At 34.0% G+C, this 25,849-nt stretch overlaps 1 protein-coding gene across 1 annotated transcript in view; it reads left to right on the top strand.

Moving 5' to 3' along the window:
• Positions 1-25,849, top strand: part of GRIP1 (glutamate receptor interacting protein 1) — a 739,827-nt gene that overhangs the window by 178,122 nt on the left and 535,856 nt on the right. The window lies entirely within an intron of this gene.

Here is a 25,849-nt window from a genome sequence, read left to right on the forward strand (position 1 = left end):
GGAGGGCTCCTCTGAGAACCTTCACTTAAGGAGAGTGCCTAGGCCACTGTGTCTTCATTTCACACTGGGCTTCCTTCACCCCTCTGGAGTTCTTAATCATCCTGCACCAGCTGCTTTCTCTACCAACTCCTCTGCCCCCACTGCCATAATTCCTCATTAAAATTCTTCTCTTCCCTGATTATCAACTGATTTCAATTGGTCAGATTTAATCAGCTTTTAGAAATGAGTATTTGCCAAGGTGGATAATCAGAATAGTTAGCATAAAATTCCCCATACTAGGGGCATATGTTTATTTAAACTCCAGGGGAACTGGGCTCTAGTTCAGTGTGCCAAAAGGGATAGCAGCTATTATAAGTCTTTCCCTTTGTGGAGTCCTCACATTATTCTCCTTAGGCATGGTATATATTTTTTTCTGTGTGCAATATACATCATATGTTACATTTATATATACATATATGTATATATATATACAATATACAAATATACCTATTTATGTCTATGTATTATACATTGTATATATTAATATGTAATTTATTTATACAATGTTATTTTATATAAATTTATTTAAACTTATTTTCTATATTATATGTATATTTGTATAAAATTTTAATATAATTTTTACAATATTACACACATGCATATGTAGATATATGCACATATAATTTACAAATATAAAGAGAAAAAGAAGTCAGTAAGAGAGAGAGACTGAGAGAGAGACAGAAAGAGATAGGGACAGAGAGAAGCATTATTCACTAGGAAGATAAAATTGTGACAAAATCCAGGACTGTAGAAAATTGAGAAGCTTTGGACAAAGAAATTCCAAAAAATGTCTCTGTGTGTGTACTCTTTACATAATTCTTCTTTCTCTTTTCTTTCTAATCAAAATTATTTTTCATTGTATCTTTGAAATTTCATTCTTCTGGCCTCATCTGAATTTTTCTTAAAAAAAAACCAATCTTCTCCAAACTTCTTCATTTTTTTACTCATTCCTTTTTTGTTATCTCTTCCTTTTGACTAACCTCTGCTCCTTGTGAGTCATATTCTAGGAATGGTCCCCATTCACCAAACCATAGTGATATCCTTATGTTCAAATTTGCCTCTTCATGTTAAATTTTTATATTTCCATATTTCACCTTGTTGGTTGCTTTGTACATTTATATATAGATATCTGGTGCTTATTGTTTTCTTTTTTCTTGGATTTTTATTTTCTGTGAATTTCTGAGCACTTACCATTTTTCTTTTTTTTAATATTATGTGTGCATTCAGATCAATTCAACATTCTTAATATGTTCAAATTCTTATAGGAGCTACTAAGCATATACAAAGATGAAAAGTAGACCTTCACCTCAAGGAGCTTATGATCTGTTCAGAGAATATTTTGAAGGACTAAGTGAATTTCTCTTAGAACTGAAAATTTGTCTTAAAACATCTCAGGCAAATGGGAGGGGTCACCTTACTGACTATTCATTTTCACAGGTAAGCATAACTATAGCCCTAAAGGGTTACGTTTTAACTTACATAGGAGGTAGCATAACAATGATGATGACACCATATATTTGTGGTGTCTGTCTCTGAGGACTTCTAGATACGTAAGTTTCTTTATTTAAACCTAATTAATCCACATAACTTCTTTTGAGGTAGACAAGAGCCAGGGATTATTATTTCTTTCCTTTTTTTTTTTTTTTGCAGATGAAGGTACTAACATGCATAAAAATCTACTTTAGGGCTACATCAGGAAATGGAAAAGTTGATTTCATTTTCATTTGCTTCATGTATTCTTAATTTTCATTATCATAAGAGAGAATACTATACATAATTGGCTACTGAATGTTAAAATGTTAGAACATTGATGAAATGTGATTTCATTAATATAAGGATTTCCAGATGAAGGAATGCATTTTGTCAGGGCACTATGGAACCTTTTTTGAAATTTATGATCTTAGAAAGTTGGCCAGACCATGTCATTTGCCCAAAATGTGTAAGAGAGTTCTTGAACCTAGGTCCTTCTAGATTCAAAAATCAGTTCTCTATCTACTAAGCCATATTGTTTTTTTCTGAAGAGATGAGTGGATTGCCTTGGAGAAGTATGTCTTAAATGAATTTTCTAAATGTCAAACTGCCAGCTGAAGGTGACACCAAAAAAAAATTATTTACCTGAAGCTAATAGATAAGAAGAGTGTAGCAAATTTTAAATGGTAGATAAGTGTGGAAAATTTTAATTTAGCCCTATTTTTAAACTTCTCATAAAAAAAACAAGCCCCATTTTGCTTTTGGGGGGGGACTAAAAAGAAAATAAACTAAAACAAAAAATAAACCTTTAGTTTTTTTTAAGGAGAGATGTTTGTGCTTTTTAAAAAGTGTCATTATCTAGTCATTGGAAATTCTCAAAACAGAACAATTATATTTTGCTGGGGGATTTTTTTCAAGGAGTAAATCATGTATTTTGATGAATAAAATCTTTTTATTTTTTTCAGTTAATAAAATTTTATCTTCCTTTGAGAAAAAGAAAAACAAATATTTTAACAAATATGATACAACAAATACAAACTTACGGATGAGTGATCTGGAAGTATCTAGGAGGAAAGTGTTGCTATAACTTCAGCATGTTCACTTTTAGAAATTAAGTAGTGTCTCTGCTGTTAGAATGTGTCAGTAATTGTTGATTTGGGAATTAATTATATATGTACTTTATGCTTTGACTTCAACCTATGATTTATAAATGTATAAATGAGAAAAAAACTACTTCATAATTTCATAACATTAGATAAGGTGTTGGTGCTGCTGAAAGAGAAAACTTAGATTAGTTGGATTCAAAATGACATTTATAAAGACATAAACCTCTAGTATAGCAGCAGTTTTAATTATTACTTAAGAGCAGACTCATTAAAATTCTTCAGTAAAATACTTGTACTCCTGATTATAAGAAGGAAGTAAAAGATAAATTTCAATAATGGTTTTCAGTCAAACTCCTAGCAATGCCAGCTCCCCTATTACTCATTCTGGGTGGGGCTGCTAATTTTAGTCTAATAGACCACAAGTACAAAAATGACAACCACCTTCCTTAAAGATGGATCTAGATGGAAAACAGACAAAGATATTTTAAAAAATTATTAGTTCCATTGGAGTATAATCTCTTGATAGTCACAATTAATTTTTCGTTGAATATTGATTGTAATAATTTTCTTTGTTTTGGGGGAAAGCATCAGAGACTGGTCAAACAATGAGCCATGAAGAAGTTCATGCCATCTTTGCTTGCTTGACACTTTCCTTCCTTCACTAAAGGACTTTTTTTGAAATCTCCTGCTAGAAGGTTAATCACTGAGAGGATTAAATGCCACTCTACTTTTTTTCTGAACTCTGCAATAAATGAAAATGTCCATTTCTTTTAGGCAGTCTTTTTTTATACACCAAAGGTGTGTGTGTGTATATATATATATATATATATATATATGTATATATATATATATATACATATATATATATATATATATATACTGATAAGGCAAATGATTACTGAAATTTAATAATATTTAATTGTCTTATTTGCAATGGTTCCAGGCTTTGAGTCATATATGAATTATTGACTATACTTTGGCATGAAGACAAAAGCATTGGAATTGGTTGAGATTTTCTATTGATAATATAAAAAGAAAGTGGTTCAGAATTATAAAAAATGTTGACGGCAATATTTAGTTACATTAAGAAAACCAATATTCTTTTGAAATATATTTTATACATCAAAATATCATATATTAAAATTGAAATTTACATATTCAAAAATGGCTTTCTTCAGTAGACTTTACAAATACCTATATACATATATCAGATATATATATATATTTATATGTATTAAATATCTATCTAGTAACTTGATTTCAAGTCGAGATAAATAGTTGTTTTACTCCTTTGTTCTTTATTCTGGAACACCTATTGTTCATCTGATGGAAAAATGTCCCAGAATGATGAAATGAATTTGTATTTCCAGAGGACAGCATTTTTAAAGGTTTTTCTTTAATCTTCCTTTTCTAATATAATTTATTTTTATATATTCCTAATATAATTTAATTGGTAGTGGATTGTAATGGATTTATTTGAAATTTTTATCACTTCTCTAAATTGATTCTTAGTTTTTGTGAGGAATTTTGTCCTTTCTTATTATTGTTTAAAGAATATAGACCTTATAAAGAGAAAATAGCTTTTTCATGATAGACTGAAGATAATAATTTGGAATTCTTAAACCCAATAGCAATTGCCTTTTAATGTTCCTGTATAAGTTGCTTGTTTTAGTTGATCTTTCAGTTGTATTTCAGTAAAATTGTATCAATGAGTTTTATTGTGAAAAGGACCTTAAAAAAGTATTTGAGAGCTGAAAAAAGAAACTGAGACCCAGCTAGAGTAGGTGACTTATCTATGTCTAGTTACTTCATGGGGAATTTAAGTGACACAGTGGATAGAGTACAGGGCTTGGAGTCAGGAAGATGTGAGTTCAAATCTAAGCTCAGACACTTTCTAGCTGTGTGATCCTGGGCAAGTGACTTAATACTGTTTGCCTCAATTTCTTCATTTGTAAAATGAACTGGAGAAAGAAATTGCAAACCACTCTAGTGTCTTTGCAAAGAAGACCCCAAAATAGGATCACAAAGAGACAAACAGGACTGAAAACAACTAAACAATTACAACAAATTCGAGTTCATAAGAACTCCAGGGTTGAATGCTACTCACAGATCCCTGTTCTTTTCACCACACTTTAAAAGGCAGTAGCCTTTTAAAAATGGCTCACATGATATAATCTTAGATATGGCAGTGAGGCAGTGAGGCAAATGATGAATATTTGGTTAGCATTTTATATTTGCAATGAACTATTGGATTGCTAAATGCAATAAAATCCTAAAATCTGTCTTTTGGCTGCTAAACTCTTGGCTGGCCAGCTGTTGTGAGAACACTTTCCTGCCTATAATGTCATCTTTCATAACAGGCAGGGGGTGTTTGCCAGTGCCTTCACGTTGGTGATACAGTCAGATTTTTTCCATACCCAGATGTCTTATGGAGGAAGGTCTTCTGTAGAACTGTCATTCTTTTGGATGATCAAAGTTTGAGAAAGAGCAAGCTATTCTCTCTTTTTATTCCTTTCTTTGACATCATTTCCTTTTCTTATTTCTTCTCATTTTGCAATTCATCTTTCTTTTGTATCACAAAATGCCGACTGCAAAAGACTGAACAAAGAAGTCCCTATCCTCAATAATACACCACTTCCTTTGACATATTAATTGTGTGACCCTGGACCTGTCACATTGCTTCTATGATAAGTTAAATGAAGTTCTGACTTTTTATGATAATGTAATTTTCTTACCTCACAGTTCCCTTTGCTAATGAAGTCACAGATCTAGTCTCCAGTGTCTTTCTCATTTAAAAAGTGATTCTGAAAAGAACTCTTAATGAGTATGCTTTTTGGGGCAGCTAGGTGGCGCAGTGGATAAAGCGCCAGCCCTAGAGTCAGGAGTACCTGGGTTCAAATCCGACCTCAGACACTTAATAATTACCTAGCTGTGTGGCCTTGGGCAAGCTACTTAACCCCATTTGCCTTGCAAAAACCTAAAAAAAAATCAGTATGCTTTTCTCTCAGAAAATACTATAGAAATAATCATCAAAGAGAAACCTTTTTTAAAGGATGATATAAGAGCTCTTTTACTCAGAAACTTTGTTCAGTAATATTTGCAAACTTAGTTCCACCCTCCCCTAGGCTTTCTATCTGTAGGATAAGGGAGATATACTAGCTGATCAATGGCATCTTGTCTGACAATAAAACCTGTAGTTTCTAGGTGATTTTTGAAAGAAACACTACTTGAAGTGATAGTGTTTACTTTGAAGATGTTCCATCATCTTCAGGTCTGCTGAAGTGCCAGAAGGTGTTATTTCTAAAGTGTGAAATTTGAGAAAGAACTTTCATAAGGAGGTAGGAGTTTCTGATTTATAACAATGCTTGGGTACTATGGATATTTATTTTCTCAAAGCAATCCATGTTTTCTCATCCCTTGTGAAATGGTTGTTTTAGCTATAAATCCAGGTGAGAGGGTGGCTAGGTATTGTGAGTAGAGTTACTGAATATGGGACATCAGGAAGACCTGGGTTCAGATTTTATTTGATCTCATTTCCTCATTTGTAAAATGAGGGGGTTGGACTAAATGCCCACCAAGATCACTTACAGCTCATGATTATATGCCCTTCTTCATTTTCGAAATTGTAGAGCCACTCCAAGAATCCAAGATGATCTTCTCAAGGAAATAAATTGTTAAGTGGTATTTTTTAAGTGCATATGATAGTTTATCAGTGGTTCCATTTCACTCTCTAGAAGGATAATACATTTCATTCAATAAGCATTACTTCAACTTTGCAAATAATTTATATAAATAATTCAACTCACAGAAATTTGATTCAAGCCTCTAAAATTCTTTTTCCTCTTATCCCTGATCCCCAAATTTAGTAAATGCATTTTCTTCCTCATCAGTTTCTCCTCGAATTGAGTGAATCCACTGATGCCATCTTGTGACTCAATAGCTCATATCCCTTTTTTTTTTTTTTTAGGTTTTTGCAAGGCAAATGGGGTTAAGTAGCTTGCCCAAGGCCACACAGCTAGGTCATTATTAAGTGTCTCAGGTCAGATTTGAACTCAGGTACTCCTGACTCTGGGGCCAGTGCTCTATCCACTTCACCACCTAGCTGCCTCATGGCTCAGATCCCTTTCTAATTAATTATGAGTTCTGTCCAATTTCTTTCTTGTGAGAAAATTTTATTACATTGTTTGAACTTAGCCCTGAGTCCCTAGGAACTTGGACTATTTCTCCCTGTTCCTTATACCCTTAACTAAGGACTTAGTATATGCTTACCAGAAACTTAGTCAGATCCAAAGATTGATACAAGGTGTTTTCACACCATTATACAATTTCAAACAACCCATATATCTTATCTGAAAACTGACCCCATAGTGATCAATCATTTTTGTTTTCATATTCCTTTGATAGAATATAGACATTTGGGCAGAATGAGAAACCTCTTTTTTCTGATTTCAGGAAATTGCACCTTTTCTCTTTCTTTCCCTTGCAACTTAGAAATCATACTACTTAACTTTATATCCTAGTTAATTATTTTCTCTTACTTAATTGATCTTATTTGATTAATTATTGGATTGAATGGGGAGTCCACTGACTTGGTTATTTTAACTATTTTCCTAAGTTCACTCATTTTTGATTCATTCATTTCTCTTAGAAGCACTGATTTCATTGATTACCTATCTGTGCATTAGTTTATCAAAGTCACATAAGAATTTTCCAGATACAAACTTTCCTGAAAATAAACCAACCAAACAAGCAAGATGATTATTATGGTACAGAAGAGATTAGAAATAGAATTAAACAGACAACTAGGTGGTACAGTGGATAGAGCACCGGCCCTGGAATCAGAAGGACCTGAGTTCAAATGTGACCTCAGACACTTAATAATGACCTAGCTGTGTGATCTTGGGCAAATCACTTAACCCCACTGCCTTGCCAAAAAAAAAAATAGAATTAGAAACTTCCCTACCAACCACATAAGCACAAGGAGAAAAGATAATAGAATTTGTTTAGGCCCACTGTCTCAGAAGTTAGCATTAGATCATTCTGGAATTTTTGGTAGACTTCATAAATATCACATGCTCCTTTAATTATTTTTCAGCAGTTACTTTTTGAATATCTTGGGTGTTCGATATCGTGCTAGGGATGTGAAATGGAGGAATAAAGAAAAGTCTTTTCCTAAGAATGTACAAGCTCATTAAGAGCCAAGACTAATAGGAATCAATCAAACCAGCAGTTATTAAACATCTCCTATGGCTCATATACCGTTCTAGGTGTTTGAATAATTAAAAACAGATAATTGATGGCCCCTGTTCTAAAATTGCTTTCACTCTATGGGGAGAGGATATGACAATATGTTTATCCATCTATTTTTCAATAAATGTGTATATATAAATGTAGCAAGGACTTTTTCATAAATTCTTATGTGCCACACACACAATTGTTGAGAGGACAGCATGAAAACCACATAAGATTGAGATGAGAGTAATGATTATTAATAACTAATAACCTGTTGAGATTCAGATTCCCCCTTTTTCTATTATCTTCATTTAAAAATCAAAGTCTGAAGGTTGATTCCACCCAGACTTAGAAGTACTCTCTTGTCTAAGGTGAATTTTACTGGAACTTGTGGGGAGATTAGATCCTTTTGTCATGACTGCCCCAGGGAGGGGTGGTCTGGATGTAGGGATAGGGTCTCTGTCCTTGAGTGATGGATGTCACCTCTCTTCCCTGGCTTACAATGAGCTCACTTCTCTTTGTGAATTCTACCTTTCATTAATTGTTGACCAATCAGAGTTGATTGCCTTCTGCTGGAACACTTCTTGTCCGAGGCCATGTTATACTTCAAAAAAATGGTCATACTTCCTTTTTTACCATTGAGGGGATAAGAACCAGGTTTTCTGACTGAGATTGATAAAAATTAATTATAATAAACCCCAATGCTTTGTTTCTCAAAATTATTAATAACAGAGAAGAAACTAGGGAATTGTTCATTAAAAGACCATTGAAACCCTAGTTTGAGGAAACTTCAGAAGACTGAACAGTTGCCCATAGAACTCTTGCCCAGAAATACCAAAATTTGTCAATCCACTGTGCCCAGACACACTCAGAGAGTGGCAAAGCAAGTCTATGGGCCCAGGAAATGGAAGACAACATCAAAGAGGAGTTGACTACCCCATCCAGGAGTAGACACTGAGAATAGAAATATGTGAACCAAAAGAAGAAATAGATAAGATCTATCTATCTATCTATCTATAAATGTAGCAAGGACTTTTTCATGAATACCTATGTACTACACACACCCAATTCTTGAGAGGACAGCATGAAAATTATGTAAAGATTGAGATGAGAGTAATGGTTATTAATAACCAATAATCTGGGGACATCCAGATTTCCTTCTTTTTCTATTATCCTCATTTCCTTCCCCATTATTTAAGTAGAGTATAAGTTGGAGAGGGGAGAGATTGGAAGCAAGGAAATATTGCAGTAGGTAGAGGTAATGTTAGATTGACGTATGGTAGTAATGTGAAGAATTGATTGAAGATATGCTATGGGAGGTAGAATCAATCAATGTTGGCAACTTGTATTTATAGGTTCTTTCAGGTGACCTAATCAATTTGTCCTTTGAAGATGAGAATTATGCAAATATAACTAATAGCTAGCATATATGAAATGCTTTCCATATGTTATTTCATTTGAGCCATATGATATCCCTCTGAGGCAGGTGCTATTTTTATCTCCATTTCACAGTTAAATAGGCAGAAACTTCCTTTGGTCACCCTATTAGTAAGTGTATGAAGCAAGAATCAAACTTGTCTTCCTGATTCTAAGTCCCATACTTTATTCACACTGTACCACATTGCTGGCCCAAATTATTATCCCTGCACTTTTTATGAATGAGTCTGTGACAAAACTGTGACAAAACAATGACCCATGGAAACGAGTCTAAGCAATTTCTGGGTAAAAATCTCAATAGTATAATTTATTTTCAAGTATGCTTTACATAGTAGCTTGGCAGCTGGTCATTTTCCTCCATTCAAATCTAGCCTTAGACACTAAGCTGCATGGGTAAATCACTTAACCCTGTTTGCCTTAGTTTCCTCATCAGTAGAATGAACTAGAGGAAAAAAAATGGCAAACCACTCCAGCACCTTTGCCAAGAAAACCTAAAATGGGGTCATGAAGAGTCAAATACCACTGACATGACTGGATAGCAAAACAATAAAAATTACATAATAGCTTTAAAATAAAGTTGCTGCCTATCCCCTCTAACCTACCACCATCCCCAAGTGATGGTTTTAAAGACAATGTGATTTTATGTCAACAGAGAAGAAAGTCAGATCCTATTCTAGCAATTGAGATACTGTCTGAGTGGTGGGGGAAAAAAGATCTAAAAATGAATTTTTAACTTCCCAGTACCACTGTGCTTAGAATATTTTTACTCAGTTCTAAGAAAGTGTGAGACATACTTTTTCAGCAGAAGGTTGGGGTGATATTAGCTAGTAATGTCTCCAGGAATTAGCTAAGTATAGGTTAGTCAAGTTTGGAGGTCCTGCGAAGCTCTTCATAGAAATGATCTATTTGTGTCTTTGCAGTGGGTGCTGATGTATATGTTATGGTGATTTCATGATGTCCAATTTGTTTGCCCTCATTATGAGGATTAGAAGGCAGAGGATCCAAGTGCCCCATGAAATGATGTTTCCATGGCAAAGTGGAAAGAGAACATGATGTGGCATTGGGAGAACTAGGTTTGGATCCATAATAAGAAACTTAGTTTATTGGCCATGACTCTGTAATAAGGTAATGACATATTGACTGTAGTGATTTCATGGTCTCTTATTTGTTTGACCTCCTTAAGAGAACTAGAGGACAGAGGACATAAGTGTCCAATGAAGTGATGTAATCTGGAAACCCTATCGAATCTCAGTTTTCTCATCTGTTAACACTTTCTGTACCCTCCGTGATTTGGTTGTTGTGAGGAATGCCTACTGTTAACTTTATATCCATAGCAATGGAATCTCTGAGTAAAAGGATATCACACCTTAGTATAATGTCTCTTAATTTAGAGCTTATAGATACATGGATGGAAAATATAATTCTCTCTTCATATTTACTAACCTCAAATGAAAGCTAGCATTTCTTGTAATTATTTAAAAATCTTATTCTGAAAAGGAGTCCTTATGCTTCACTAGGCTGCCAAAGTGATCTGTGAAATAAGAAAAAAGGTTAAGAGCCCTTGTCTTAGTGACATATAGTTAACTATGTATGACTAGAAAAGGAGACTGGCTGATCATATATTGAGAATAAGAGACAGACTAATGATCTGTGGGTTAGGTTGATGCCATAGAATTTTCAAAGAACTAGAGAAATGTTTTCATCACATTGTTGGGCATGGAATTATATTGGAAAGAAATTTTGGGGATGACAGGATATGGGGGGGTAGCCATCTTTTTTGTGTAGAAAATCATCTCAAAGACAAAAATTCCTAACACAGTTATCAAAGGGAGTATCCCAGAAACATATAAGGCTAAAAGGAGATAATGAACTAGGTAATGATACTTGAGGGATGTAACTAAAATGTTGAGAGACAGTGTAATGGAGTAATGGCTAGAGGACCACTATTTCACATCATGTACCTGATGCATATTAACTATGTTCTATGAGTAAGAACTCCTAGTGACTCTATGAGTTACTGATCTGCATCAGTGAAAGGAGCATCTTCACTGGCAATTCCCATTTTGCTGAAAAGAAAGGTTCAGACTTAAAAACAAAATTCAAATGGCATTTTACATTTTGATGCTATTTTTTCAAATAGCATGTTATTTAAAAAACAAAGTATATTATAATTAATATAATTTAAAAAATTCAGCATTATAAAATTTTTGACCTTCCCACTACCTTTATCCATCTCTCCTCAATTCTCCATTAAGCAAATAAAAAGTTAAAATTAAAAAAAAAATTAATAAAATTTGTTGCAATACTAAGGGTGAGAATAACCGCCAATAGGGAAATTCATATTGTTCATATTCAATACCCACAGTGGGTATTATCCTGGAAAGGCAGAGGTGGAAGAAGAGGAAAGAGTCAAAGAAGGGGACAGAGAGCATTCACACTCTAGTCAAAGGGATCGAGTACTGAGAGCTCACTATAATTTTTTTTAACAAATATTTCTTTGTTAAATGTTTCCCAATTACATGTACAAAATTTTAAAGTTCATTTTTTAAAAATTTAAGACCAAATTTTCTCTTTGTCCTCCTTCCCTTGAGAAAATAAGAATATATCCATTATAAATATTTTTGCTTTTTTTTTTTTGTCTTTGCTAGGCAATGGGGTTAAGTGGCTTGCCCAAGGCCACGCAGCTAGGTAATTATTAAGTGTCTGAGACCGGATTTGAACCCAGCTACTCCTGACTCCAGGGCCAGTGCTTTATCTACTGTGCCACCTAGCCACCCTGCACTGCGCCACCTAGCCACCCCAGCTTTGGTTTCTTCTTAAAAGTTAGTTCATATCCTTTGATTATTTATCAATTCAGGAATAGAGAATAATACTTTTAAATAATTGAAGGAAAAGCTATATTTCAACTAGAAATTAAATAAAAATAAAGATTTTTTTTATCCAAATAGCTATGTACACCAGGTTATGAGTCTTCACTCTAAGACCTCAGTTGCCAACACCTTTCCCAGATATCACCTATATCACTTAAGACAAAGAACTAATATGCTATCATCAGGAGACTGGTCTATTTTGAATTAAGCCAGGAAAGCCCCTCTATACATAGCTACAAAGAACAGAAAAACAAATTCCAGTGTTAAATCTCTCTCTCTCTCTCTCTCTCTCTCTCTCTCTCTCTCTCTCTCTGAATTTTAAGTTTATCATTTTCTTGTCTTAACCTCATTCTTTTGGATTAATAGCTTCTCATTTCATTGATAAGAATTCTGAAATCTTTCAAAGAAATTTTCTCTAAAACTTTAACATTGTTTAAGTTATTCTACTCATCTTACTCTGCATCAGTTCATAAAGGTCCTCCCATTTTCCTCTGAAGTTGTCCTTTTACTAATTTCTCATGCCATAATAAAGTTTCATTGCATTCATATACCAAAATTTGTTTAGCCACTATTCAACAGAAAGAATTTTTGACTATGGTAATAATAATATAATAATAATAAAATATTAAGTCTTAACCCTCATACTGAAGTAAATTCAATAGATTTAAAATAAGAAGTAGATTTACACTGTGGAACAACATCTCATTAAGAGAAATTAACATTTTATTCATCACATAAAATTACATCTATTAAACTGTCAGAGATGTTCCTTAAAAATATTATATTGACAACTTCTTAACTTAAAATTATTTCTGGAAGGAAAGAATTAATTTTGTACCTAGGAGTAACAGATCTTGAGCTGGAACGGGTGTCCAGTATAGTAATGTCCAGATAAACTGCAACCCACAGAGATTGTGTCTTGCCCAAGGTAACATAGGTAAAGTAGTAAGCAACATAAAGGACCAAAAAAAAAATGAAAATGATGGTATCTTGTCATATGAAAAATAGACTGGATTAAAACTTTCTATGAGATTATAGGTTTTAGGATTAGAAGGAACCCTAAATCTCATTTTCTGGATGGGGAAAAGGAGGAGTATAATGACTTGATGAATCAGGATCTGAATGTCAGTTATGTTCATGTTGATTCCTAGTGGATTATCTTTGCAATGAGAATTTTTGTGTTATTGTAGAGAGAAGCACTGGACAGTCATAAAGAGCAAAAATTGAGGTTGTTTCATTGACACTCCACATCTTATTTTCTTGGGCTGGTCCAATTGTTTCTACTCAAAACAACATTTCCTTTTTTGGATTTTTCTTCCTCTATTGTTTATTTTGCTTCCCAGACTTTTCTTTCTGAATGATGTGTGTGTGTGTGTGTGTGTGTGTGTGTGTGTGTGTGTGTGTGTGTGATATGGAATTGTTTGCATCTTCGGGAGAATAAAAAGAATTTTAAACAAAATTTTAGTCTAAAAATTTTAATAACCATCTTTGTGTGTAATTAGGAAAAAAACATTATTTAAAAGGAAAAAGGCATGGAATCATAGAAAATCCAAATATTCATCATGTCATTATGGACAAAAAGAACCCCCATCCCTCAGTGTTTAGGCATATGTTTGCTCAAAATAAGAAAGATCTGTTTCGTTGCAGGCAACTTCAAGTAAAGTGTTTTAAGGAGTTATTAAACCTTTCTACTATGCTTTGGTCAATTCTCTAGCTCAGAAGCCCCTTCTTGTTTTGGGTACAGTCAAGTAGAGGAGATTATCCTCTAATTATACATTGAAGAGTCTTTTTTACCATTCTGGGTTTGGGCTATTTATAGGCTTAAAAGAAAGAAGGTAAAAAGCATAAACCCAGTCTAACAATGGAAGATTAAGTCACTTTAAATACCATATATAATTAAGCAATTTTTCCCCCTACCTTTCTGGTCATGGATTAAGCTGCATTTACATGGGTTTGAAACTTCAAGGATCATATTTGTTTGCTATAAAAATCTACTGAATATACCCAGGAAATTTGTCATTGAGTACAGGCGGAAGCAATACATAAGGATTATGTTGACTGCTGCATTACTTATCTGAATTTCCCTCTCTCCCTATCCTCCCCCAGAATATTTCTGTTCTAACCCAGGAACTGTCAATTAGAAAAACCACCTACACCATTTCATGAATTGACTGTGCAATGAATAACTATTATTTTTGTAATTGGGAGTCCAAGCTTGTCCCTGCTAGGGAGATTCCCAGCCTCTGTTTCCTAGAGCTTCTTGTATAGTAGAGTTGCCAAACACCTGAATAAAATGAAGGTGTATTTTTCAGGTGCTTCTTGTGTGACAGTGAAATCTTGCAAAGGCTAGATAAATGAGTTTTTAATAAGCACCTACTATGTGCTAAGCAAACAAAGCAGATTCTACCCACCAGGAACACTATCATCATGGAGGAAGAAAACACATAAAAGGGAGCTAGAAAATCAGGATATGATGTATTGGGGTGGAAGGGAACCAAGGCAGGGAGAAGCTGTTGATGAGTCAGGAGTTGTGTATCATAGTCCCTTAGCATAATGATCCTGACTAAGAAGCTACTAAGACAGAGAGTAGGATCTTCAGGAAGATGATTCTTCATAGGGAAAAGGTTGTTGGCAAAGAGGAGAGGAAAAGAAATTGGAGACTGAGACTAGAGGAGAGAGTGAGTCAAAGAAAATGAATGACATAATGTTTACTAATTCCTTGCTGTATGCTAAGAATTGGGAATACAAATATAAAATCAATTCCAGTTCCTTTCCTCTAGGAGCTTAAAGGGATGAGGAAGAGTGGGTTAAGCACCTACTATGTGCCAGAATCTGTAAAGCTAAATGCTTGACAAATATTTTCCCCCCAAAAGGCATTTTATTTTAGAATCAATTTAAGCATTGTACATTATACTGGAATCAGATAATACCTATTATTTTGGAATTTTGCAGTCAGCTATCAGTTAAATGTGCTAGTAAAAGGTAATTGTGGCATAGTTAATAAAAAAATACATAATGGCCAACAATTTCTTCCATTTAGCTGTTATGATTTTTTCAGCATTTTTGGCACCCTAAACTTATTTATTGATGAGAATGTGTATTGAGTACACATTGAATGAAAGAAGGGACTAAGAAATATGTTTCCTTGAGGAAGTCACTTTCAGATTATAAATTTATCAGAGATTTCCATAGATGGATGAGAAAATCAATTTTAGTTCTTTTCCAGGACTCTAATATTCTGATATAGCCTAGAAGTGATAGATTTTGAACAAATTAAACATGCCTATGCTTGACAATTATTGACGCATTTGATCTTTAAAACTTATTTAAGGTGATTTTTATATCCCCATTTTAGTGTTGAGGAAACTGAGATGAACAGAGGGCAAATAACTTACTCAGCGTCACACTTCTAGGAAGTGTCTGAGTCTGGATTTGAACTCAGTTCTTTCTTACTCTCTCCTATGTTACATAGTATCACAGAATAGTAATTCGTTGTTTGGATTTCCCCAGTACATCTTATTTCCCTTTTATAATTTCTTTGACTTTCTGTATATTTTGTATTACTTAATGGGTATGCACAATTATTTCTGTTCTCCCTGCCCCCTTGCCCCTTCTCATCCCCACCTTATCTGTCTCCCCCCCTCCCCCTGCCACATACATAAAATTTGTGGGGTTTTTTTTTTAGGTTTTTGCTAGGCAATGGGGTTACGTGGCTTGCCAAAGGCCACACAGCTAGGTAATTATTAAGTGTCTGAGGCCGGATTTGAACCCAGGTACTCCTGCCTCCAGGGCCGGTGCTTTATCCACTGTGCCACCTAGCTGTCCCACATACATAAAATTTAAGAGAATCAAGGACTATTTTTCAGTTTATGTCTTTGTATTGCCAACACCTAACATAAAACCTTGCACTCAGTAGGTGCTTAAATTAGATTAAAAAATTAAGTTGAAATTGTTGAGAATAGATTATTTATGGAGATTTTTACCCTGGAAAATTCCTTTTGGTGAATGTTCATTACAACTGGGACTAATATTTAATAAGATAGGATAGAGACATTTGTTACAGTGTCACTTTAATACTTGTTTCTCTTCCAGAAGTAAAAGTTACCTACAATTGTTGATTTGGTGACTTTGATGACTAGGTTAATGTAAGTGTTTAAATCTCCAGAAGCTAAGGGAGGAATCTTTCTGTTATAGGTCACTTACTGCTTTTTTTTTAAATTGTCCCCTTCTCACTACATCCAGTTTAACAATTCAATTCAAGAAACATTTCATCAATACTTTTTATATATTATATTACAGGAGATACAAATTTATACACAACATAGATCTTTCTCCCAAGGAGTTTTTAATCTAAGAGAAGCTTATGTCATCCCTGTAAAAGAATTAAATTTTATCTATTAGGAAAAAATCCCCTATGGTATGTATAATATACATATTTCATAGTAGGTATGTGGTAATGATGTCTGTTATATTCAATTTTTTACTAGATCATAGGAGATTGAGAGTAAACACTTTGTATTATTATGTGTTTTAAACAAGGTTGCTGAATCCCAAGTAGGTCCCTTGGAGGCAGCCAGATTTCCTCAATCCAGATGAGGAAGATCTCACGAGAGTAAGCTGAAAACCAGTAGCTCCTATATCTAAGACAGAAGTTTTTAACATTTTTGTGTCATGGTCCTCTTTAATAATCTGGTTTCATATGTATAAAATAAATATATAGACTAACAAAGCAAATATATTTTAATTATACATAATATTATATAATAATGTTATATGTTATTAATATCATATTTCAATTGTATAACTAACAATTAAATTGAAATAGTTATAAACATATACACATATATACACAATTCATAAAAAATCTTATTCAGAGTGTACAAGATTGGATAGGGATAAATGATGAGAGGTTTGAACCCACTTTTTTTGGTTCCAGGTTTAGAAATTTTTTTCCCTTCTTTGAGAATGAAGGACAAACATCATCATCATCATCATCATCATCATCATCATCATCATCGTCTTTGATGACAACAATATTATTGATCATTATCCAGAATAAGGGATGAATAAATAATAGAATCCAGCACCAACAATGTTCCACTCCCCAACTGTATATGTATGACACATAATTTTTACATAACTCATAAGAATAAAAGAAGATATATGCTATATAATTAGCAATAGAGTATCTGATGCTTGCCTGAGCCTATATATTACTGAGCATCTATTCCCATTTAATAATCCACTTAATAGGATTATTGTAAACATTATATGAGATAATAGATAAAAAATTATCATGAAACTAAAAATTATCATTATTATCATAAGTGATCTGTTTCCATTTTATCAATGTGAAGGGGATATTAGTATCCCCATGTCTCTTAGGGAATTTTCATGACCTGGCACTTGGATTCCATATCTGATTTCTTTGTCTGTTGCCTAAAATATCCACTATCGCTTGGGATCAGACTACCCCAGTCCTTTGAGGTTAGGAGGATCCAATATATTTTCTTTTGGAAATATTGTAAAATGTTTCATTTTTGCCAAAAATTGTTTTCTAAGATTATTTTAGGAAAATGTCTACTTCATTCATCTAATTATGCCTGCACAACACTCAAATCGACATTCAATAAACATTTATTAAGTACTCACTTTATTATTCACAAAGTACGGGGATATTGAGAAATAATTTTTGATGCTTATTTTATTAAAATGGAGGCATTAAATATTAGATTATTGATAAAGCAATTGTCTTGTCAAAAATGAATGCAAATCTTCACATGATGACTTTGTGATCCAATTCTGCAAAAATCTGGCAATAGTTCCGTGTGTGTGTGTGTGTGTGTGTGTGTGTGTGTGCGTGTGTGTGTGTAATTTCCCCTTCTCTTATGGAATATTTAACTTTAGATTACTTGCATCTGTTAGTCTTGGTTCCCTCCTGTCTTTTAAACAAAATATATTATTAAAATGAAAGAGATTTGTTGTTTGATCTGGGTGAGCCCTGGATCTGGTTTTTGTTTTTGAAAATAAAAGACTTCATAGTGAAATCCACTTTTTTCCTCCCAGTGGTTTTCCAAGACTTTGATTCAGTATGTAATCTAACACAAAACTGAAATCAATAATGGGAATAGAAAGTGTAAGTTAAATGGAAAGTACTTTTGTTGATTTTGTTTTGAGTATAGACCTAATGAGATCAAGATCATAGCTTAGAGTTTTACTATGGACATGTCATATCATAGCTTAGAGTTATACTATAGACATGTTAAATTCACATTTAAAAATATTGCAACCCTTAAAAAGAATCACATGCACAATTTTTAGACATATCCCTATTCAATTGTTCCCTTTTCCTATCTGCCGGCCCCTCCCCCACCCAGACTTTTGCTACATTTTTAGACATCCTTGATAGATACCCTGCCCCAAATTTGTGGAGGACTTGTGAAACCATCACTTGGGGAGAAGTCAGTAGTGAACAGGATTTTGAATCAGGAAGATCTGATTTCAATTGCTTCCTCAGACACTTACTAGCCATGTGCAAATCACTTAAACTCTGTTTGCTTCAGTTTCCTCATCTTTAAAATGTGCGTAATGATAATACCTATCTCCCCAGGTTGTTGTGAGAATCAAATGAGATAACATGCAAAGTACTTGATAAACCTTAAGGTGCTGTATATATGTTAGTTATTGAAATTGTTCAAAGGAAAAGTCTCAGAGAATATGATGAGCTAAAAGTGCTTAATTCCTTATATACAAATTAAAATTTTACATTTATCAGTCACATCCCCTTATGGTGAAATACAAGTTTTGATTATACTCAAATGAATCTCTGATCTTATCAAGGTTGGCATTCCCTCCAACATTACTCATCATAAGTCTTTGCCCTCCCTGACCTTGACTATGCCCTCTCAGACCATAGGAAGACCACTCTATTTTTATTGCTGGAGAGTGGGAAGGTTCTCTTTATCTCAAAATTGAGAGGAACCCATGAAGTACACTGGCTGTCTATTGGTTATCTCTTCCTCTTGCCATATGACAAGTTTATGGACCTTCTTTAGCTAGGTGTTGCAGTGGATAGAACACTGGCCTTGGAGTCAGGAGGATGGGAGTTCATTATCCAGCTTCAGACACTTGCACTTATTAGCTGTGTGACCTTGGGCAAGTCACTTAACCCTGATTGCCTTGCATCCAGGACCATCTCTAGTCATCCTGATCCATATCTGGCCACTAGTCCCAGATGACTCTGGAGGAAAAAAATGAGGCTGGTGACTTAGCATAGTACCCCCTCACTTAAATCTAATTCATGTGCTTGTTCTGACATACCTCTCTGATGTCATGGTCTTCTTTGAGAATGAAGGACAAACACCATCATCAGCAGCAGCAGCAGCATCTTTGGTGTCAACAAATATGTGTATATGAAAATAGCATTTACAATAGTATAATTGTATTTAATATATAATTAATATGATATTTAACATGATATATAATAGCAATTGTAATATATAAGTATATAGAAGTAAAATGCAATATAGAAATGTATTAATATGTACATATGTATACATGCATGTATGTATGCACATGCACATAAATAATTTCATTCAAACCCTATAATACTACAGGTGTCATTAATCCCATCTTACAGATGAGGAAATTGAGGGAGATTAACTGATTTGTCCACAATCACACAGGTGTTTTTTTTTTCTTAAAAAAGTTTGATTATTAACTTGTTTTTATATCATCTTAAATTTCCCCTTATATTCTTCCTCTTTCCTCTCTCAGAAAGCCACCTCATATTCTTTTACCCACCCAGGATTTTGGGCAAGTCATTTAACCTGTTTGACTCAGTTTCCTCATCTGTAAAATAGGACTGACAATAAGGTTATGGTGGGGATCAAATGAGAATAATTTTAAAATGCTTAAGTGTATAAATGTTTACTATAATAATGATAAATGTTTTATAAATATTTTATTAGTAGTATTACAAAGACTCCAGGCTGTCCTAGAATAGGAATATTTATTACGTTTTAGTTACTTGTTTTCTCTGTTCTCCATTATTATATGTTTGTTGATCAAGACTGCCTTAATGCTTATTTTGAAGAAATTCCACTTGTATAGAAATATTGAAGGTATTTTTTTTGCAAGGCAGTGGGGTTAAGTGACTTGTCCAAGGTCACACAGCTAATAGAAATATTTAGTTTAAGAGCAATGGAATGGAAGACAGGTGTGTGATTTTCCTACTTCTCCCCAAAGATGGTGGCTTGTCCTTGATCAACCCCTCCCTGAAATGAATGAAAAACCCAGAGAGACAGTTACTGATAATTAATAATTAATTTTTAATTAATATTTATTAATTAAATAACCCTTGAATTCCCTTGACAATTAGGGATGTTTCAGTTGTCAAGGGAATTCAAGGGTTATTTAAAGGTTTCAGAATCTCCATTGGATGTCTATTTATCAAGAGAAACCATTGACCATCAATTTATTATTAGCTAGCCTTATTAAATAAGAAGTAGCCTAAAAGTGTCCAGACCTAGTTGCCTCCAGTAATCTTTTTTTTTAGTTTTTTTGCAAGGCAAATGGGGTTAAGTGGCTTGCCCAAGGCCACACAGCTAGGTAATTATTAAGTGTTTGAGACCGGATTTGAACCCAGGTACTCCTGACTCCAGGGCTGGTATCCACTGCGCCACCTAGCTGCCCCCCTGCCTCCACTAATCTTGACAGCAAAATCTTACCTCCATCCAGACCACTCAGGTTCATGGACTGCATCACCCTAAACTCTTATGAAGGGATGCAAGGACAGGGCACCTTTCCCCAGGATAAGAACTCACTCAGACTGTATTCTGTTTGTAATCTAAACAGAAGTTTGATCTCCTAATTGGGTGGGATCCTGCTTAAGATTGAAGAGCAAGTTCCTTATTATTTTTGTCCTTCAGTCTCAAAAAAAGACTATGACATCAGGGTGTTGTGAGCAAGTGAGGGGGTACTGTACAAAATCACCAGGGTCCCTTTCTCCTCTGAAGCCATCTTGATCCAGTGGCCAATGGTCAGATATGGATCAAGATACTGGATGCAATGGAAGACCTTGCCTTGGCTAGAAGCAATCTCATCAATCAGTCAAGTCCTTCAGAGACCGATTTTTAACAAGAGTTTGGCTTTAAGGAAGAAATTGAGAAGAAAGATCTGTATCCTTATTTAATCATTGGTTATTAACATAGTAGTATAATAATTTAACTCATCCTAGACCCCTGGACTTTTTTTTAAACTTATTTTGACTGTACTGTGTCTTGAAAATTCTTCATTCTATTTCCCCTAGTTAGAATTCTCTTCTTCTCTGCCTTCAGAATATTTGGCAATATAGTAGATAGACCTCAGAAAGATCTGAGTTCAAATCTAGTTGGAGCTGCTTACTAATTAATACCAGTTTGCCTGCTCTTCTATCTCTCTGAAAATATCTTGGCTATCAGAGTACCCTATGGTTTATATAAATTCATACAATGATGAAGTATGAGTTGTGTCTCTGTTCAGTAGCTTTTTACAATAGTGAGTTTTAAAATTGTGGGTAGTATTCCTCTGAAGTTATGAGGAAATGAGTATATTAGACTAGATGATCTCTAAGATTACTTCCAGGCCTAAATCCAGTGATCTAGCTGAATCATGATAGCTACCTTGAAGTCAGGAAAAACTGAGTGCAAATCCCTTGCCTCTGAAATGGACTGTGTCTGTGACAAGGGGCAGGTCTTCTCATTTGTAACTTTTCCTGCACTAATGAAATCAAAGGTTCAGGCTCAGTCTCCATCCTCATTGTCACTATATGTCTATAACTCCCCCTTGAGGGTGAGAAATAGATATTACACCTGAATATTGCAGATGAGAAAATTAAGGCATGAATAGATGTATTTGTCCACAGTCAAAGCCCTAGTAGCAGAGCTGAGTTTCCAGTTTTATTTCTTCTAAACTCTGCTTTCCCTTTTGTGATTTAGTATTTGAAGAAAATATTTGTTCTGTTTTAGCTCACCCAATTTTTTTTTAGCTACTATCAATCATTGATGTATTATGGAAAGATCTCTGTACCTTGAGTCAGAAGCATTGGAGTTGACTCTCAACTTGGCTACCTTAGTGCTATCAGAGGATTTCCCCAATAGATTTGTTCTTTGTATTTTTTCAAATATTCATAATTTCTTGATTCCTTGTTGAATCCTTTCTTTCTATTGCCCTTCAAATATGAATCTGTAGGGAAATTAATACCAAATACTGAGGTTTCCTCTTATAGTACTATTTATGGGCCAGGATGCTCACATCAGCCCTATTAAATTATTCTCTTTTAGCCTCTGTCATAATTTGTAAAGTGGGTATAATATTGCTTTCATTGCCTGTCTCACATAGTTTTTAAAATGTCCTTCACAAATTGTAAATGAATTTATAAGTACAAACTCTATTTAGAGTTCTGATTAGAACTTGTTTATTTACCTATTTAATTGTGGTTTTCTAAGTGGTTAAGAGGGAAGAATGAGTGTAATAACTTTTATTTATTCTGTTGGATTAGTAGACATTCTGGCAATCAACCAAATCAATCTGTCAGTAACAAACATTGACTAGGTATTTACTACATGCCACTGACTGAAATGTGTGACTTATAAAAATCCAAGTATTTATATTAACTTTGTAACCTTACATACTTCAAATTCTATTTTCTATATTACTTTGATTGACTTTTAGAAATTACTTATATTCAATGCACTCAATAAATAACTTTTAATGCTGAATAAGTCACAAAGATTTTTTGTTGTTATTTAAATACACATACTTTATTTCATAGAACTAATTTATCAGTATTTGAATTTATGTCCTTAAGCCTATGATACAATTTTTGTTTTGAGATGATTAATGTCAAGATATCATAGTATTTCCTCAGTAGACTTATTCCGTGTATTTCCTTTCAAATATTCGTGATTTTTGCCTTGCTTTCTCTTTTTTGTCTTTTGCTCTCATATATTAGTTTGTAGGGCATTAATACCAAATAGCTTTCCTCTTACAGTAATATTTATGCTCTGGATGCTTGCCACTGTTCTGTTATGCTCTAGACTCATCCAACCTGCACCACAAGCACAGATCCTTTCTACAATATCCCTAAAAAACAAGCAATCTGCCTTCATGCAAGAACTTCCAATAAGAGAGAATTTACTGCTACCATTTTTGGACAGTCCATTTGTGAAAGATGAAGAAGTTTGACCTTTTATTGAACTGAATGTGTCCCTTTCTATAGATTTTTCAACATCTATCAAGGGATCCATTGGTCCTAATTTTATTACTAATTCTAGAATCAATTTAATCCCCCCTTCTACCCAACAAATCTACAAATAACATAAAATCAATAATAATAAATGACATAGATTGAGTTATACACAAGATGTTCAATATACTTTTTTCTATTAGTTCATTTGAAGGCTACAGTCATATAGTCCACAATATCCTCCTAAACCTTTCCATCTCCAGATTAAAAATTGAGGATTCCTTAAACCAATCCTGAATAAGGCATCATTTTGTTTCATCCACCACTGACTCCTATGGGCATACTCGACATTGTCATTACCTCTCCTGAAATGTGGTGCCTCAGTTTGGGTTCATGTTCCAGATGTACTCTAACTAAAACAGAGCAGTATGGAACTACTATCTTTACCATCTTTGTTCCAAACCCTTTTCTTTTAGTGTGACTTAAGATTTTACTAGCCTTTTTTGATTGCCACATTACTGTTTCCTTATATTGAGTTTGCAGGGTAGGATTGTCCAGATTTTTCTCCACGCATTTTACTAGGAAAACATCCAATATAATTATTTTGTTCTTGTTGTTCAGTCATTTCAATTGTATCCAAAATTTTTATGACCCCATATGGGATATTCTTGGCAAAGATACTGGAATGGCTTGCCTTCTCCTCCAGTTTATTTAATGGATGAGGAACTGAGGCAAATGGAGTTAAGTGACTTGTACAGGGTCATATAACTATTGTGTGAGACCTGATTGGAACTTAGGTAGGTGACTCTTCCCAATTTCAAACCTGGTGCTCTATCTATTGAGCCACCTAGCTGCCTATTTCATTATAAATATATATTAAATAACATACACTTATATATATATCTATGTATATATATATATATACAGACATTTATATGTGTATAACACACTTATTCACACATATCTATTTGAACATATATACATATTTGTATACAGACATGTGTATATTTATGTGTGTATGTATTCATATATGTTTAAATAGATTTTGATCTTCTTGAGGTCAGAGACTGTGTTTTATTTCTTTTTGAATCCCCAGCACTTAGTAGTATGCCTCTACCACATAATAGATGCTTAATCACTGTTTATTGACTGACTGAAATCTTTATTTAACAAGCATTCATTCAGAACCTATACCCTAGGTTAGAGAAAAACACTGTACCAGGTACCAGGAAAGACATGATGTCTTTCATGTGGATAAATATTCTGATAAGGAAGATGAGATAAACAGAGACAATTATAATTCATAGTATTATATGCTAATACATTCTACAATTGCAAAACAAATTTCTCAGTGAAGTTTAAAGGGGAGAGGAGGAGAGAAAGACTCTTCCTGTTAGGAGTGAGTAGGAAAGGCTTCTTGGAGGTAGTATCTTGAATTGGGCTCTCAAGGCTAGGGAAGAATTCAATTCATTTCAAGGGAGACTTTGGGTTATATATATTGAAAACATGGATATGTTTTCATATGAATTCATGTCTTCAGTACATCAATTGAACCCAGGCAATGGCACTATATTTTAGCCATCTTGTCAAATCTAGACCCAAGGTGTCTCTAGGTTTCTACTAAAAATTAAAATACAGTGAGCCAGTGATCTGCTATTTGGTTAAAGATGAAGAGTATGAGGCATTGTTCAGTGAATAAACACTTACAATGTAATAGGCCATGGCAGATTCGAAAATAAGATATATTATTAAAATAACATATTTGCTTTAAGGCGAAAACTTAAGGCAGACTTGTTGAAGGTCACACAACTAGTAAGTGCCTTATTCCAGGTAAATGCTTTTAAGTACAACATTTGTACTTCTTTAAACACTTTTACTTCCTAGTTTTTTCCTAAAGAGTATTATTAGCTATTAAACTTAAAAATTTTCTTATACAATTGTGGAGCTGCTTTATGAGATGTTTGGAGCAGTAGTGGTGGTGGGATCTTGTGACTCAATTCTGGAGCTTGTACAATTCCCTTTCTGTTCACTTACAGGTCTAGTCCAATTTCTATCTTGTGATTAAACTTTTTTCAATTATGAGAATTGTGAGAGGAGTTTGTTGCATTATTTGAACCTAGCCTAGTGTGGCTGGGAAGCTGGGCCACCTCTGTTGCTCAGAGATCTTAATGTAAAGATTATCTCAATGCAAGGGATTTTCTCACCATTATACATCCCAAGTGCCTGAAAATTGGTCCCACTGTTTCTATGCTCTTTCAATTGTTTATGGACACCTGAGGGGAGTTGGATTCTCCTTTTTCTGAATACAGGGAATTGTGTCTGTTCATTCTCCCCAAATGAGCTTGGAAAGACCAGACTCTTTCTTCCAGTTGGAAACTGGATTAGCTAAGATTGTATTCTGGTTGTTTATTTAATTGGTCTTTTTGATTTTTTTAATGTATAAAAGTCTTCCCCCCCATATTCAAGGT

The sequence above is a fragment of the Macrotis lagotis genome, chromosome 2 (genome assembly GCF_037893015.1).
Source record: "Macrotis lagotis isolate mMagLag1 chromosome 2, bilby.v1.9.chrom.fasta, whole genome shotgun sequence".
NCBI lineage: Eukaryota > Metazoa > Chordata > Mammalia > Peramelemorphia > Peramelidae > Macrotis > Macrotis lagotis.